This window comes from Pipistrellus kuhlii, unplaced genomic scaffold, assembly GCF_014108245.1.
Source record: "Pipistrellus kuhlii isolate mPipKuh1 unplaced genomic scaffold, mPipKuh1.p scaffold_m20_p_12, whole genome shotgun sequence".
Lineage (NCBI taxonomy): Eukaryota > Metazoa > Chordata > Mammalia > Chiroptera > Vespertilionidae > Pipistrellus > Pipistrellus kuhlii.
The window spans coordinates 32,827,447-32,843,837 of NW_023425427.1; positions in this window are offsets into that span (position 1 = coordinate 32,827,447).

Sequence of the window (16,391 nt, forward strand, 5' to 3'; positions counted from 1 at the left end):
AAGCAAAGGGAAACAACTTGATAGTTTTTTTGTTTGTTTGTTTGTTTTGTTTTGTTTTTTTGTAACAAGATTATAATTGGAAAAAAATGGCTCCTTGACTTGGATACCGTCTTAGTTAGCTAAGGCTGCTATAACAAAAGTCCATAGACAGGGGCTTAATCAATATGTCATTATTTCTCACAGTCTGGAGTGTAGAAAGTCAGAGGTTAAGGTCCAGAATTGTTGTCTAGTGAACCCTCTTCCTGGCTTGTAGATGGCTGCCTTCTTGCTGTAACTCACATGACAGAAAGTGATAGCTCTGGTGCCTCTTCTTCTTATGAGGACACTAATCTCATCATAGGGGCTCCACCCTCATGACCTGTGACCTCATCTAAATGTAATTACCCCCCAAAGGTCCCATCTCCAAATACCATCACATTGGAGGTTGGGGTTTTAACATGTGAAGTTTAAGGAAACACAAACCTTCAGTAAATTTATATTTAGCTACCAAATATATTTGTTCATGTCCATAAAATAGAAATGTGATGCCTAACTATCATAGGTGATCAGTGCTTTGTACATATTTTAGTTAAGAAAATACAATGGAAACTAGTTCAAACATTGCCCAATATTTGCAAAAGAAGAGAAAAATAAAAGAGGGTAATTAAGGAATATGAATTCTCATGTTTAAAAGATCCTTAAAGAAAAGTCTAGACTAGCATGTTTGTTTTCATCAGGATAAAGTAATTGTGAAACAAGTTAAAAATATCAATGGTGTATCAGAATAATGATATATTCTCCTTCACAAAGGGATCCATCTCTTTCTAATGGTGGCTCGCCACCATGTCAGAGAACTTTAGGGTCTTTTGGAAAAGGTGGGAGATTGCGTGAGGCATTTTATGGCCAGGGCTGGAAATGGCCATTGTTCTAGGAAGAACCCACAGCATTATTTCTGCTTCACCCTCCATTTTCCAGATGAGGAAAGCGACTCTCATTGAGCTGAGCTAATTTGTTCAGAATGAATTAATGACAAGATGTGGGACTAAACATTCTGTCTCTTCCCTTCATTTTCTTCCCTTTATTTCCTGTTGTCTTCTAGGCCAGTGGTCGGAAAACCATGGCTTGCGAGCCATATGCAGCTCTTTGGCCCCTTGAATGTGGTTCTTCCACAAAATACCGCATGCAGACATGCACATACAATGCGATTGAAACTTCGTGGCCCATGCGCAGAAGTTGGTTTTCAGCCTGTGCGAGTCTATTTTGAAGAAGTGATTCTAACGCCGAGCCACATGCAAGGGGCCAACGAGCCTCATGTGGCTTGCGAGCCGCAGTTTGCTGACCACTGTCCTAGGCTCTTTGAAGAAGGGCAGAAAGACTTAGGGCTTCTCAAGGGCCATCTGTAACCAGAAGGAAGGACCTTCTCTGTAGAACACAATGTCATCTCTTTGTATAGCTATCAGAGGATATGCCAAGAGAGAACTTAAAAATTAATTGATTAGTTGATGTAATTCATTAAGACTTTCAAATGATTTCTTAAATGATTCTTTGACTTCTAGAAAAGATTCACATGTTCACCAAGGCTGGTAGCAGCATGATCCTTCTCTGTAATCCTTCATAATATCTAACAGTGTATGGCATGTGGCCATTGCTTAATATTTGTTGCAGAGCATGGTAACTCTAAGTTTTAAAAATGCATCAGTGTAAAAACAGTGAGGAGGACCAATAACTTTTTGATAAATATATAGGCAGTGATTCCATGTGTTCATCAAATACTTATAAGGAATTAACACATGTGAAGCATGCTTCCAAGAGCTTGGGATATGATGAAGGAAACAGACAGTGTTTGCTGGAATCTCAGCTGATTCCTAATTCGCTGATTCTGTATAATACATACACATGTTTATTGTTCCTATTTTACCTCCTTTTCATTATCTGTTAAAAAAATAAAAAGAAAGAAAGAAAAAGAAAAGGATAGAAGCAGTAATCTAATACCTCTCTGGGTTATTAGGCAAACGGTCATAGAGCAAGTCGAAATAAAAACTTATAGAAGTAAAAGACCCAGTGCTAAACTTTAAGGGAGGCAAGTTAATGGGGCATGTATGTGAAGGCAACCCAACTAGTTTGGCAGGTTATTCTGGTTAGTCCTCTCTTTGGAGGGGCTTATATGTGGATTGTTTCTTCTTAAAATAAGATAGCAATGCTGGAAAATACCAAGCAGCACTGAAAAAAAAAGGGCTTAAGAGAGCCATATTCATATAAGATGAGTTCATCAAGATTTATATCATTACAATACACTACTAACAGAATTTATGATGATGAGATCATTGTGAAGGATTCCAAAAAATGCAATTAACTGGCCACTGTGACCTCATCTATCACAGTCTCCTCAACTCCCAATTCGAGATAAACATGTACAGCTTTAGGACAAATACCGTATTTTTCGGACCATAAGACGCACTTTTTCCCCCCCAGAAGTGGGGGGGAAAAGTCCCTGCGTCTTATGGTCCAAATATAGCCTACACATATACTTTAAAAAAAAAGTTTTTTCACTTGCCTGGCTCTGTGTGGTCTTTGTGTGCTTGCCCGGCTCTAAAATGGTTCTAAATGCTGCTGTTTACTTTACAGGGTTGATTACATGTGTTTATGACTGTGATGTTGGGTTTTAATGCACATAAAATATTTTAGGACACTATTTGTTTCAGAATCTTTTTTTCTTCATTTCCCTTCTCTAAAAACTGGTGCGTCTTATGGTCCGGTGCGTCTTATGGTCCGAAAAATACGGTAATTGTTTTTCCTTTTTTAAAGGTACACATTTTAAAATTTATTTGTGTAGGTGGGAAGCTTCAAGATGCTTGAACTTTGTCATTACCTGTTTGAAGAACACTTAAATGGCTACTTGCTCAGTAACTAAATCCCAGGCTACAGAGAAGAGATCATTGACCTGACTTCTTCCTTTTATTCCTTTTGTAGAATTATCATCTCAAATACTTAACTCATCAAAGCTCTTAAACAGTTCCCATTGGAAGCACCAGTCTCCCCCCTACCTTTGCTGCTCCTGGACTTCAGCTTTGTGTTTTCAAGGTATGTTTTATGTCCAATTAGACAGCAAGCTCCATAAGAGCAACACTGTATCTTACCGAGCCTGCATTTCATGCGCCTTCCCGAGGCCACCTCCTAGGACATGCTCAGTAAATGTCTAAGAATGAGTGATTGTGATTTTCCAGTTGGCATAAGTACTTTTATGTGTTCAGCATTACTTTGAAGAGGTGGGGTCATGTTCCTGATCATGACTCAGCAAACTTTCTGTAAAGGGCCAAACAAAAATACCCAATATTTTAAGGTTTGGGAGCCATACAGTCTCTGGGGAAACTGCTATGGTAACACAAAAACAGCCAATACCTAAACAAATGGGCGTGGTGTATTCCTATAACATTTTCTTTATGGATATTGAAATTTGCATTGCATATAGTTTTAAATATCCAACAATATTCTTATTTTCATTTTTTCAATCATTTCAAACTGTAAATACCATCTTTGGGTCATAGGACATATAAAACTATATGGTGGTGGACACTTGGCCCAAGTGTCACAGTTTTCAGACTCCTGCATTAGCTCATGAGGCTGCTGGTGCTGGTTTGGGGGGTGTGATTTACTAATAAGATGAATGATACTTAACTCTGGGGCCTTCAACTCTATTTCCTTAGCCAATTCACAAGTGCTTTAGTTGGTTCAATTCCTAAGAGAGGAATTACTATTTTATCTGTCCGCTGTCTTCAAGGGCACTCTAATGAATTAAGGTTATGGAATTCTTGGGCAGGATACACAACCTTAGGACTAAAGCATTATGATTAAAATATGAAAATGGAAGAATAAAATATAATTCATGATTCATGGCAAATCACCTTAGATACTTCTAGGAATCAATAACCCATATCATCATTCTCATTTATCCTTGTGACATTCTTTCATTTCACAAAGCAAGAATTCTTGATCATGTGAAATATATGCCAAACCACATGCACAGGTCAAGCTGAATATGTACACAAATTACTAGCATTATTGTGAGATACGCATGCAAAACAGATACATTTATTGTTATATTTTTAAAAACATGTTTAGATTTTAAATACATTGTTGGAATGTGCTGTAAAACCTAACATTTTGATGATAATTTTGTTCTACAAAATATACACATAAAAATACAGTCAGTAGTTCAATATAAGCAAATACAAATAATAATAACATTTTAAAGTAAGTTAGAACATAGCATCTGTACTTTAAGGAATTTGGCCTGTAGTTTTCCACATACCTGTTGGTTTAATATAAGAAGGAAAGTAATCTATATTTTAGCTGCCACTATTTCAGAGTATGACTGTGTAAGAGGGTCGATTTACAAGTAAAATGCAAACTAGTACTTATGCAAACCTCGGCTCCCCCCCCCCAAAAAAAAATAAATAAATAATGTAGTGCCTAGAAGCCTAGACTTTGGAGTCAAACAGTCCTAAATTCAAATCCTGGCTTTACCACCATTAACTATGTGACCTCAAGCAAGTTACTTAACTTCTCTAAGACTCAATTCTTTACTTAAAAAATGGAAACATTAATAATGTGGGATCACACACATAAAGTACACATTATATTTTATGCACATTGATAGTAAGCATTCACTAAATAGCAAGTATACTATTTTAACACATTTATCATTAGAAAAAAAAGAGTCCTGTGTGCAGTGAGTTAGGAAACTTTACAAAGGCATAATGTAACGTTAATATATGGCAGTGTTGACGTTTTGAAAGACACCTTCCTTTGCCAGACTCAAGAGATGGTAATGAAGTACATGTTTTGGTGTTGGGTCTGCTTGCACACCCTCAAGCTTTGGTTTCCTTGTTGACTGTTTGCTTGTTGCACTGGGGATTCTGGAAATGTTCTCTGGAATTTCCCTTGCATTTGTGCAACTTCTTGCTAACCAATATTTTAATATTCTGTCTTAATTGTATTTTTTCTCATTCTTATTCCCCTCTAATTTCTCCTCTGATTATTTTATGGGTTCATTATAATTTATCAAAAGCCTACTTATTCAAAGCATCTGATTTCAAATTCTTTTTAATCAAGATGTTGCTCATCTACCTGACTTAAGAGGATGAAGAGTCTTAAATCCTTGTCCCATCTACAGTGCTAAGGCATACAAACCCAGGATACCTAAAGGTTGGGTCAGAGAGATATGAGGGCTCATTTATAGCCTGAGAAGCACTCAAAGCCACAGAGTATAATAGAAAAAAAAATAGATTAGGAATCAGAATATCTGGACTTGGTGTCCTCTCTGCCAGCACAGGCTCTGGGCATTTCAACAAATCATTTACTCTTTTCTAATTCAGTGTATTAATCAATAAAATAGTAATGATTAGAATACTTATCTCATATAGTTTAATATAAATAAGGCAATTGATAGAATAATTCCTTTGTCAGTTATAAACCACTAGGCATACTACTTTATGATTATCACTAGAGGCCCGATGCACAAAAATTGGTGCAAAAATAGGCTTTCCTTCCCACAGCTGCCTGCACTGGGATCCCTCCTCTGGCCACTGGCAGGCATCCAGGACCTGGGCTGCTTCCCTCTGGCCTTGGTCAGGAAGGATGTCTGGAATGATGTCCGGAGGACACCCGGTCCAATTAGCATATTACCCTTTTATTATTATAGATTATTCATCCCATGATTGCATGTGACAAGAAAGATATCATTTAGGAAACGATTTGTGGTGATAAGAATCAAGTCCCTCATAAGCTAACCAGATGTGTAATATTGGGCAAATCATTAATTTATTTAAGTACTAATTTCTATAGAACAAATTAGATACTCATCAATGTCCCTTCCAGTCATAAAAGGTTGGTTTTCACAAGTACCAGGAAAAAGGCATGAGTAGGCAGGCTTACTAGTCTTCCAAACTCAGGAGTAGTGACCCTGTGATCCTGTATCAGCGGGGCCACTGTAAGTGTGGAAGCCTAAAAGTGGCCTAGGGAAAGGGACTCCAAAGAGGATTCGCTGGGTAACAGAGCACACAAGGCTCAAGAGAGTAAGTACTGCTTCACATGGAGCCTCTGCAGTTTCAAAACTGACAAGGCTTTGAACTATACTCAGAGTCACCGAAGAAAACAGAAAGACAGTGTTGACCATTACCTTGTCTAAAGTGATGAGGACTGGCCCAAGCGTCTTCCAAAAAAGTAAGAAGGGGAAAGAGAAGAGAAGGTTCTGAAATTATAGCCTCTTGAATGGGCTTCATGCCTCCTGTCTCCTCTCTTTTTAGTCCATCCCCCATATTACCACCAGAGGGACCCCAAACTCAAATATGGTCCTCCCCCTGTCCAGATTAAAAATCTGATTTCTTCCATGGAAATATGTTCAATGTCACTAATCACCAGGGAAATGTAAATCAAAACCATAATGACATATTACTACATATCTGTTAGGATGTATATTATAAAAAAGCAGGAAAAAAGTATTGGCAAGGATTAGATATTGGAATCTTTGTATACTGTTGGTGGGAATACAAAGTGGTGCAGCTACTATGGAAAATAATGTGGAACTTCCCACTTTCTACAGAGTGAAATCTGAGTTTCACTTGCTTAACGCATCATTCACTATATATGGGATCTACTCTAACTCTTCATTCTCATGACCCTCATGTGTAGCTTCTTTTCCCCAAAGCTGAACCACTCTGAACTTAGTATCTTTGTTTACTTAATAGCTCAGCGCTTTTGCACCTGCTGTTCCTCTGTGAGGAATATCCTTACATAATTCTTTATTTTGAGAACTTTTTCTTTTCCTTTTGGACCCAGGTCAAATATTACTTTCATTACCATGTATTATGGCACCTAGCATAAAGAATTTTTAAGAAGATGGTTACATGTCTCCTTTTCTACAGCATAGGAACTTTTAGAGATGAGTTCATGTTTTATTGTGCTAGTAGGTATTTTATTAATTAATACTTCATAGAGTTTACCAATGGTTAACTGAAATGAACCAAAGGATGTAAGCATCTAGAGAGGATATATGTAGATAAAACCTAAGAAGGGACAAATTTGGATTCAATAAAATCACACACAAAAAAAGTTAATTAAGGTAGGTAGGGATATTTTCTCCAATTCAATTATTTATTCAATAAATATACATACATGTCTTCAGGTGCTAAGGATAGAAAAGCAAGCAGGGCTGACTTAGCATGTTTCATCAGCTAAAATGCCAGTATTTCCAAAGAGTGATGGGCAAGGGACAAAGTGACAAAGTAAGAGGTGGAATATAAGAAAGGGACAATTAGCCAAGGCCTTAGGTGTTTGAGTGAAAACTTCACTTTTACTGTAAGTGCATTTGCTTTAAAGTTATAAGCATGGGAATGAAACAATCTGATTGACATTTGGAGTAAGTCACCCTGGATCTTCTGTGGAGAATAGGCAGTGAATACAGGGGGATATCAGTTGGCAGGCCAGTGCATCAGACCAGGTGAGAAATGACACTGGCCTAGTGACCAGAATTGCCCAGATTTCTTGACCCCATTCCTAGAGTTTCTGATTCTGTATGTCTGATGGTGATTGGGGTGGAGAATTTGCTTATCTAACAAGATTTCAATGATGCTTATGCTGTTTTCTGGAGGCCACACTGTGAGAACCACTGACCTCTACTATAGTAATAGAGGGGGCAATGCAGTTGGAACAAAGTGGACTGATTTGAAATATAATCTGGAAAAAGAATAAGAAGACATGCTGATTTATCAATACTAGAAAATATTAGGGTAAGGAAGTATTCCTATGAAAATTGAATGAGAGAAAATACTAGGGAATTCTAGGAAAAGGAATAAGGTTTTTTGTTTTGTTTAAAGCAAACAAGAGAAATTCCCTTCACACAGCAGGCAGTAAATGTATGGGCATCATTTACCACTACACACACACACACACACACACACACACACACACATACACACACACACACACACACACACACACACACACACCAACAAATGGTTTTTCAAAGTGTTAGAAGAAATTGTGTATTATAGGACCCCATGGGAGCGCCTATAAGGTTAGAATCTTATGAATGGGTTGAATATGTGAGTATAACTATGCCTTTTCATTGTCAGACCCTTGTGGTATCAGAGGAAAAATGGGAACAAGGTAGACAGGCCTCCCATGTGACCCAGTGTAGTTCCTTTCAGTGTTCTTCAAAAACCAGCCACTCGTCCACACAGGTTAGCTTTTCTGCTGTAGCATCCATGATGTGTCTATACTCTTCTAGGATGGACTCCTTACCTTAGCACCTCTCTCCTTGCACATGAACTTGAGGAATACAGTTAAAAACAAATCTACCAGCATCTCAGCAATTCTGCCCAAGTTCTGTCATTCTCCTGCTCCACCTTGGCATCTCCAGTTTCTGCCCAATTAGTTACTTTACTTAGCTAATAGGGTGAAATTATATTCCTCAAAAATTCACACATTGAAGTTTTAAGTCCACCATGAAGTACCTCAGAATGTGACCTTATTTGAAAATAAAATCATTGTATATGTAATTAGTTAAATTATGATGAGGTCATTGGGGGGTACTAATCTAATTCTACTGGTATCCTTATGGAAATGAGAAATTTAAACACAAAGACATGCAGACAGAGAGAACATCATAGAATATGAAGGCAGAGTCTGGGGTGATGTTTCTATGTCAAAGATTGTTAGCAAATCAGTAAAAGCTAAGGGAGAGGCATGAAACAGATTCTTCCTTGCAGTGCTCAGAAGAAACCAACTCTGTCAGTGCCTTGCCTTTGGACAGTTCTAGCCTCCAGAACTGTGAGACAATAGATTTTTGTTAGTTAAACCACTGGGTGTACTTTGTTATAGCAGCCTAGCAAACTAATACAGACTTTGTGGTTATTACTTCTTAGCTGTGTCCTCTTTGTTTCTTGAGACATGCCTCTCTTTTGTGCTCTGCAGTCAGTGGTCCAACATTGACCTTTTCCTAGTGCAAAGCCTCTGAGACTTCAAGCAGGGCACAGTGTCCCACATCCCTCCTTTCTGGATATGGGATTCTGACACTCTCTTGCATTGGGCAGTTGCCCCCATAAAACTCTGTTCCATGTTTTATTATTCATTTTTGTGTCCTACCAATGATCGCATTGCCTAAAACATAGCCAGTGTGCTTGTTGAATGAATAACAAAATTAATGGGCTAGGCATTCTTTATTTTTCCCTTTGATAAAGGAAAAATCTCCAAGGCTTTTTGACCTTCATGCTGGTATCTTTTCGTCAATACAATGAGTGGTTTATTGGGGAAGCATCTGTTTTTGGATCACATTACTCAGTAAATGTGTATTCTTAATGAAGGTGATCAGTGCAGATCAAGCTGACATCAACACTAAAGATATGGAGGATTGCTTTGGTGTGCAAATGGGAAATGGTTTGGTGCCGGGGGATAATGAATACATGAGAATTAGGACTGCATTATTAAACTTAGGGGATGAAGCTTGTCATTAGTTCCCACTGCTTCTTGGAGTTATTGTTAATAGCTGTTTGAGTGAGGAGACGGAAACATGTGGAGAAGGCGATGTGAAGAAACAAATGTGTAGATAACGTCTGCTCACTGAGATATGTGGTATTTGGAATTGATCATCCTGCAGTTTTCACCGAGAGACTAGTGATTTTGAACTGATCTGTTTTCCCAACCCAATCAGAGGTGCAAGCAGTTGACAACTCTGCAGACTCTGCCTGGTGTCTGCATCAGACTTTGATTTCCAATGAAACGCAGCTTTCACCTGCCACATTCAGTACCAGACTCCAAAGAATGATGATCTGTTTATCCAGGGAGGGGTTGTTCACGAGAAGGGTGGTGGCAAAATTATCATTCAAACCAATGTATTTTTGAGAGAGAGAGACTATTAATATTTAAGCATTGACAACAGGCATAATTTGGGTTAATCCTGGGCAAATGAGAGAGTATCATCACCCTACTGATGGACACTGAAAGCCCTGTTAAAATTCAACCAAACTCCACCCTCAGTAATTTCACTCAGCATTAACTAAGTACCCATTAATCAGTAACCGTTAACTTCTGCCAAGGACTGCTCTCATCTTTCTAGATCTTTCTACACAACAAGAAAGTTTCTCAGTGAAAATCCAACATAATATTAGGGTCTGTGTTGTTTTATGAAATATTCTAAATTTTTCAAAATTACTTTTAATTTTCTTAAATTAAGAAAAAATGAATTGTAATGCTTATGTTACCATTTCCCAGCTACTTACGATGAATAATTAGAAAAATAGGTACAGAGATCGAAGACAGTAGACAAGCAATTAGAAAAATTAAACTATTCATTAGTGGATATCCAAAATGAAACTTCAAAAGAGTAGAATATTACCAGAGGCACAGAAGTTCATGGAAGTGGTAAAGTGATGAAACATGGGGCATTAGCAATAAGATATTTTGAGCTGAATCCAAGCTGGGCCTTTTCTAAGAATGTGACAGTGGGAAAGTTATTTTGTACCTCTGGGCTACAATTTTCCCATCTGCAATGGGATACACACACACACACACACACACACACACACACACACACACACACAAAACAAGATTTTGTGAGGATTAAATAAAATATGTGTATAGACTGTATGGCTTGACCTATAAATGCTCAGTTAATAGTAGCTGCTGTTATTAAGTCATCTATACTGTGACTTCAGTACCAACCATTTAGACCAGCTGTGATCATCTTGAAAGAATATTCTTATAGAATGGTTCTGGTGTATTTCTGAGCATTTATAAACCCCCCACCCCATGCTATTCTGGAGTTTGTTATTTTTTTTTATACACTAAATGACTATAAATTCTTGCAAAGTTGAAAATTAAATCAAAAATATTTATCATGAAATGTGCCCTGTTGCCTGTGCCATATCTGATGGCCTGAACATAGTAAAACTATTTCTGAAAAATATACTATAGCAAAGACTTGTTGAAATTTAGTTCAATAAGAAAAATCTGGAAATTGGTCTCTTAAATGACCATTACAGATGTAAAGGTTTTTTATCTCCAAACTATACCATACATGAAGGAAACAAAATCTTAAGCTGTTGGTGGGGGGAATTTCCCCTCAATTTGTTTTATTGTTGAGAGTATTATAGATGTCCCAATTTTTCCCTTTGCCCCCTGCACCCATCTCTCACCCCACCCCAAGCCTTCACCTGTCTATTGTCTATGTCCATGGGCTATGCATTTAAGTTCTTTGATTAATCTCTTCCTTCCCTCTGAGATCTGTCGGTCTGTTTCATGCTTTCCTGTCTGTGATTCTATTTTGTCAGTTTATTTTGTTCCTTAGATTCCACATATAAGTGAGATCATTTGATATTTATCTTTCTCTGACTAGCATAATACTCTCTAGGTTCTCCATGCTATCTCAAAGACAAAGAATTCCTTCTTTTTTTACAGCTGCATAGTGTTCCATTGTGTAATTGTATCACAGCTTTTATGTCCATGGATCTACTGGTGGGCACTTGGGCTGTTTCCAGATCTTAGTTAATGTAAATAATGTGCTATGAACATAGGGGTGCGTAGATTCCTTCTGGTGTTTCGATATTCTTAGGATATATTCCTAGAAGTAGGATCACTGAGTCAAATGGTAGTTCCACTTTTAATTTTTTGAGGAACCTCCATACTATTTTACATAGTGGCTGCACCAGTCTGCATCCACCAGCAGTGTACTAGGATTCCTTTTCCTCCACATCTTCACAATACTTGTCATTTATTGATTTGTTAATGGTTTCTGACAGGTGATACTTCATTGTAATTTTAACTTGCATCCCTCTGTTGACTAGCAACTCTAAGCATTTTCTCATATGCCTCCTGTATGTCCTCTTTGTAGAAGTATCTATTCAGGCCCTTTGCCCATTTTTTAAATTGTATTGTTTATCTTCCTCTTTTTGAGTTGTATGAATTCTTTGTATACTTTGGAAATTAAGCCCTTGTCAGATGTATCATTGGCAAATATGTTCTCACAAACCATGAGTACTCTTTGCATTTTGAGGATGATTTCTTTTGCTGTGTAGAAATTTTTTAGTTTAGTGTGGTCCCATTTGTTTATATTTCCCTTTGTTTCTCTTGCCCTAGGCTTAGGAGATATATCAGCAAAAATTCTACTATGTAAGATGTCTGAGATTTTACTGCCTCTGGTTTCTTCTAGGATTTTTATGGTTGCACAACTTGCATTTAAGTCTTTATCCATTTTGAGTTTATTCTTGTGTATGATGTAAGTCAGTGGTCTAATTTCATTTTTTGCATGTATCTGCCTAATTTCCCCAACACCATTTATTGAAGAAACTATCTTTATTCCATTGCATGTTCTTGCCTCCTTTGTCAAATATTAATTGACCATATGGGATTGGTCGATTTCTGGGTTCTCTTTGATCTATATGCCTGCTCTTGCACCAGTACCAGGCTGTTTTGATTACAATGGCTTTGTGGAATAGTTTGATATCTGGTATAGTGATCCCTCCAACTTTGTTCCTCTTTCTCGAAATTGCAGTGGCTATTTGGGGTTGTTTTTGGTTCCATATAAGTTTTTGGAATATTTTTTATAGTTCTGTGAAATATGTTGTTTGTATTTTAATAGGGATTGCATTAAATTAGTAGATAGCTTTGTATAATATGGACATTTTAATGATATTAATACTTTCCATCTATGACCAAAATAGTCTTCCATTTTTTGTATCTTCCTCTGTTTTTCCCCCCAATGTCCTATAGTTTTTTATACATTAATAATGAAGTCTCAGAAAGAGAAACTAAAAAAAAAAATACCATTTACCATTGCAACAACAACAAAAAAATAAGATACCTAGGAATAAACTTAACCGATGAGGTAAAAGACCTATGCTTGGAAAATATTAAGCTATTGGTTGTTATGACCTGTAGCCTTCATCCTGTGTCTTCATCAAGAAGCTCCTTAGTGTTCAATAAGATTATGGAGGCCTGTACACTATTGCCCTTAAATGGTCAGGAGTGCCATCTGTAGGTAAGGTTCAATGGGTAATGGCATAGTGACTAATTTCTTTATAGGTTTTCTGTACTTGTCCAAGGGGGATTCTTTCTCAAATGAGAGTCAATTAGGGAAAGATTCCTCCTACTTTCTATTATAGAGTGCAACATGCATCACACTAGTCAGTAGGAAAAAAGTGAAAAATATGTCTAGGTGTACTGGCAGAGCCATAAACAGAGATGGTGATTATAACAAAGAATAGAGGCTCAGATTAAGTATTCAGAGTAGAAAACAGCTTCAGAGGCCAGCAGATCCACAGAACTCTTTCCAGGATTAGCAAGTAGAGCGATGAGCTAGGCTTTTGCAGATCTTAGAAATCCATAAACAGAGATATAATATTTACAGTGTATTTTGAACATTTGAAGAAGCAGAGACTAAGAACTTTGTGCAAATGGAAAAAATAAGGGCTCCACTCAAAAGGAGTGACTGATCCCAGTAGAAATATTATGTGATGATCTGTGAACTATATTTCATCAGTAGAACCTGGAAGAAGAAAACAGACTAGATCAGAACAGAGATTATTCCACAAAATACACAAGCAAAACTTATTTATTAGTTTTTTTAATTAAAAATAACAACACCTGGAACTTTGATCAGAACCCAAGTGTATATGTAGGGTGTTTATGTAGATTTAGATCTAAATTAATTACATATAGTAAAACATATGTAGTCCCCATTTCATAGTTTAGTACCAATCATTTGCAATAAATATTTATATAATTCCCATAAGGTTCCAAGCTCATAACCCACCCAGGTATTGTTGCATATGGATTTCTGGGCTGAAAGTATGCCACCTGACCATTTTAATGAAGAGCATAGTACCCCAAGAGGGCAAAAATAGCATACTTTTCTCCTGACAAAATGTATATTAATTAAATTTAGTTCTGTCTGGGTATCCTGAACTTTATAGTGCTGTTTAATTATTCATTCAAATGTGAAATTTTAATATTTTAGAATTAGGACAAATAAGATTAAAAAATAGATTCAGTGTAAGCCAACTTGAGAATTTGGCCCCACACATCCATTATTATTGATATTCAAGGTACACTTGAAATTCATAATCATTTCCCTGTAGCAGCAATCAAGTTATTTTTATTTGAAAAGAACTCTGAATGATAGAACTGGGTATAAGGAGGAAATGCTTTCGTTTCCATCATTATGTTATTCACTGCTATATCATTGGGGCCTTATTTGTGTATGGTCTAGCACATTGTAGAAACTCAGTAATACTTTTTGAATAAGTGACATAAAGAAAGAATAAAATGAGCAAGAAGAAAGAGTCAGACTGGAAAAGAGTGTAGTCTTAATTGTAGCAATCATGGCGAATTCTGTTATACAAACAGCAGAACAAAGGCACGTCTCACAAGTCTCTGGAGCTAAATTATCGGACATCAGGACATGCCATTATGCAGACCTCATATAACCTCTACCCAGCCTGGGGCTGCTCTGGCTGGTTGGAGCCCTCACTGCATGTTTTTATGTTGTTTTTTAATTAAACAGCTAGGTTGGTTCCTGGGTTAATAATATTAATGACATTCTGAGTCTTGATTTTTCTTCATTTTTTAATTAGAAATAGAGACATGGCTTTTTAATCGTTTCAATGGTTTCTAATTTTAGGAATTGTTATGAAATCAATAGTCTGCATTTTAAATGAAGCTACAGGTATCAAAATTGAGTCAATTTTCTATTTTAAAAATACACTAATTTTCAGTAGAACACCAAATGTGTATAAGATTTACATAACCAACTACAATTTCCATTCATTTCCTCACAAAAATGAGATAGATTGAATTTCTTATTCTATTAACCTTTTGCAAGCAGACTCTACTTCATAACTCTCAGTGGAATTTAAAGTATTGTTAATTCACAAATCAACAGTGAGATTATAAAGCTGCTTGAAGCCAAACACCAGAATGCATTAAGTAAATAGCAAGATTTTGTGATGTTTCCAGCCTACTGGCATCAATTCAGATGGCAATAATTGTTGCCCAGTGAAGAAAGTATTTATCAAATCAATATACTTAGATCCTGGCCAGAAGTTCTCAGTAGTTAGTGCATCACCTTTAAAACAGAATGGTCGTGGGTTCAATTCCAGGTCATGCAGGTGGCAACCAATTGATGTTTCTCTCTCTCTGTCTCTCCCCCTCCATTCCACTCTCTCAAAAAATCAATGGGAAAAATATCCTCAGGTAAGGATTAACAACAACAACAAAAATCAATACACTTATTCTTGTACATTGATAACTGAGCCTGGCTGTTAAAAGTCATTGATTACCTCAAGAACAGCTATTAAAAGAAAGAGGCCAATAAGCTGACTGGGATTTTTTATGTTAATAAAGAGTAGTTCTGCTAAAGTAAACAGATGTTGTTTCTAAGCAATAAGGAAATGTCTGGAAGAGCACGTCAATCATTGCCCAAAACAGATCTCCTCAGCTATATTGACCTGCTCAGCCTATACATGTTTCTTCTGATCCCATTTTCCTGGGTTTTGTAGGAAGAGAGAATGGAGGAGAGAATATTTTGACCTCTTGTTGCAGTAGTGTGATATTGGCACTTTGGGCATCAATGTCCCGCCTCTTTTATATTCCTAATGTTGGCCTTCATTCCCCACCTCCATGATAGCACTTACTCCATAGGCCAAGGACTCAATATAAATGTTGTCCCAGCGCCACTTATGTCTATTGAGGTAATTCAAGCACAGATCAAATAAATAACCACCACTGCACAACCAGTGTGGCTCAATGGTTGAGCATTGATATATGAACTAGGAGGTCACTGGTTGCAGGCTTGAACCCCAATGGGGAGCATGTAGAAGGCAGCCAATTAATGATTCTCTCTCATCATTGGTGGTTCTATCTCTTTCTCCCTCTCCCTTCCTCTCTGAAATCAATAAAAGTACTAATAAAAAAAAGAAAATAATAACCATTTATTATTGCTCATGATTATGCGGATTAAAAAGTTGGGTTAGAAGTGGCTAGCTGGGCAGTTTTGGTCTTATTAGGGCTCACTCATGCATTTGTGATCAGCTAGCAGATCAGCTGGAGGCTGGCTGTTGCTGGTGTGATGGGAATGACTTAGTCACATATCTTTCAACACCTAACAGGTCAGCCCAATTCTGTTCTCATAGAATCTTAGAGGGATTCTCTTAAGCCCAGGCTCAGTACTGGTACACATTGACCAAATCAAGTCATAAAGTCGAATTCCATTGGCTAAGTCAAATCACAAGGCCAACCTAGGTTTAAGGGATGGAGGAAAAGACTCTGTCCTCAGTGGGAGGAACTGCAGTCACAGGGGAGGGTGCGTGCCTACAGGGAAGTGCGAGATACTTTTCCTGGTGTACTTTTGTAATCAATTA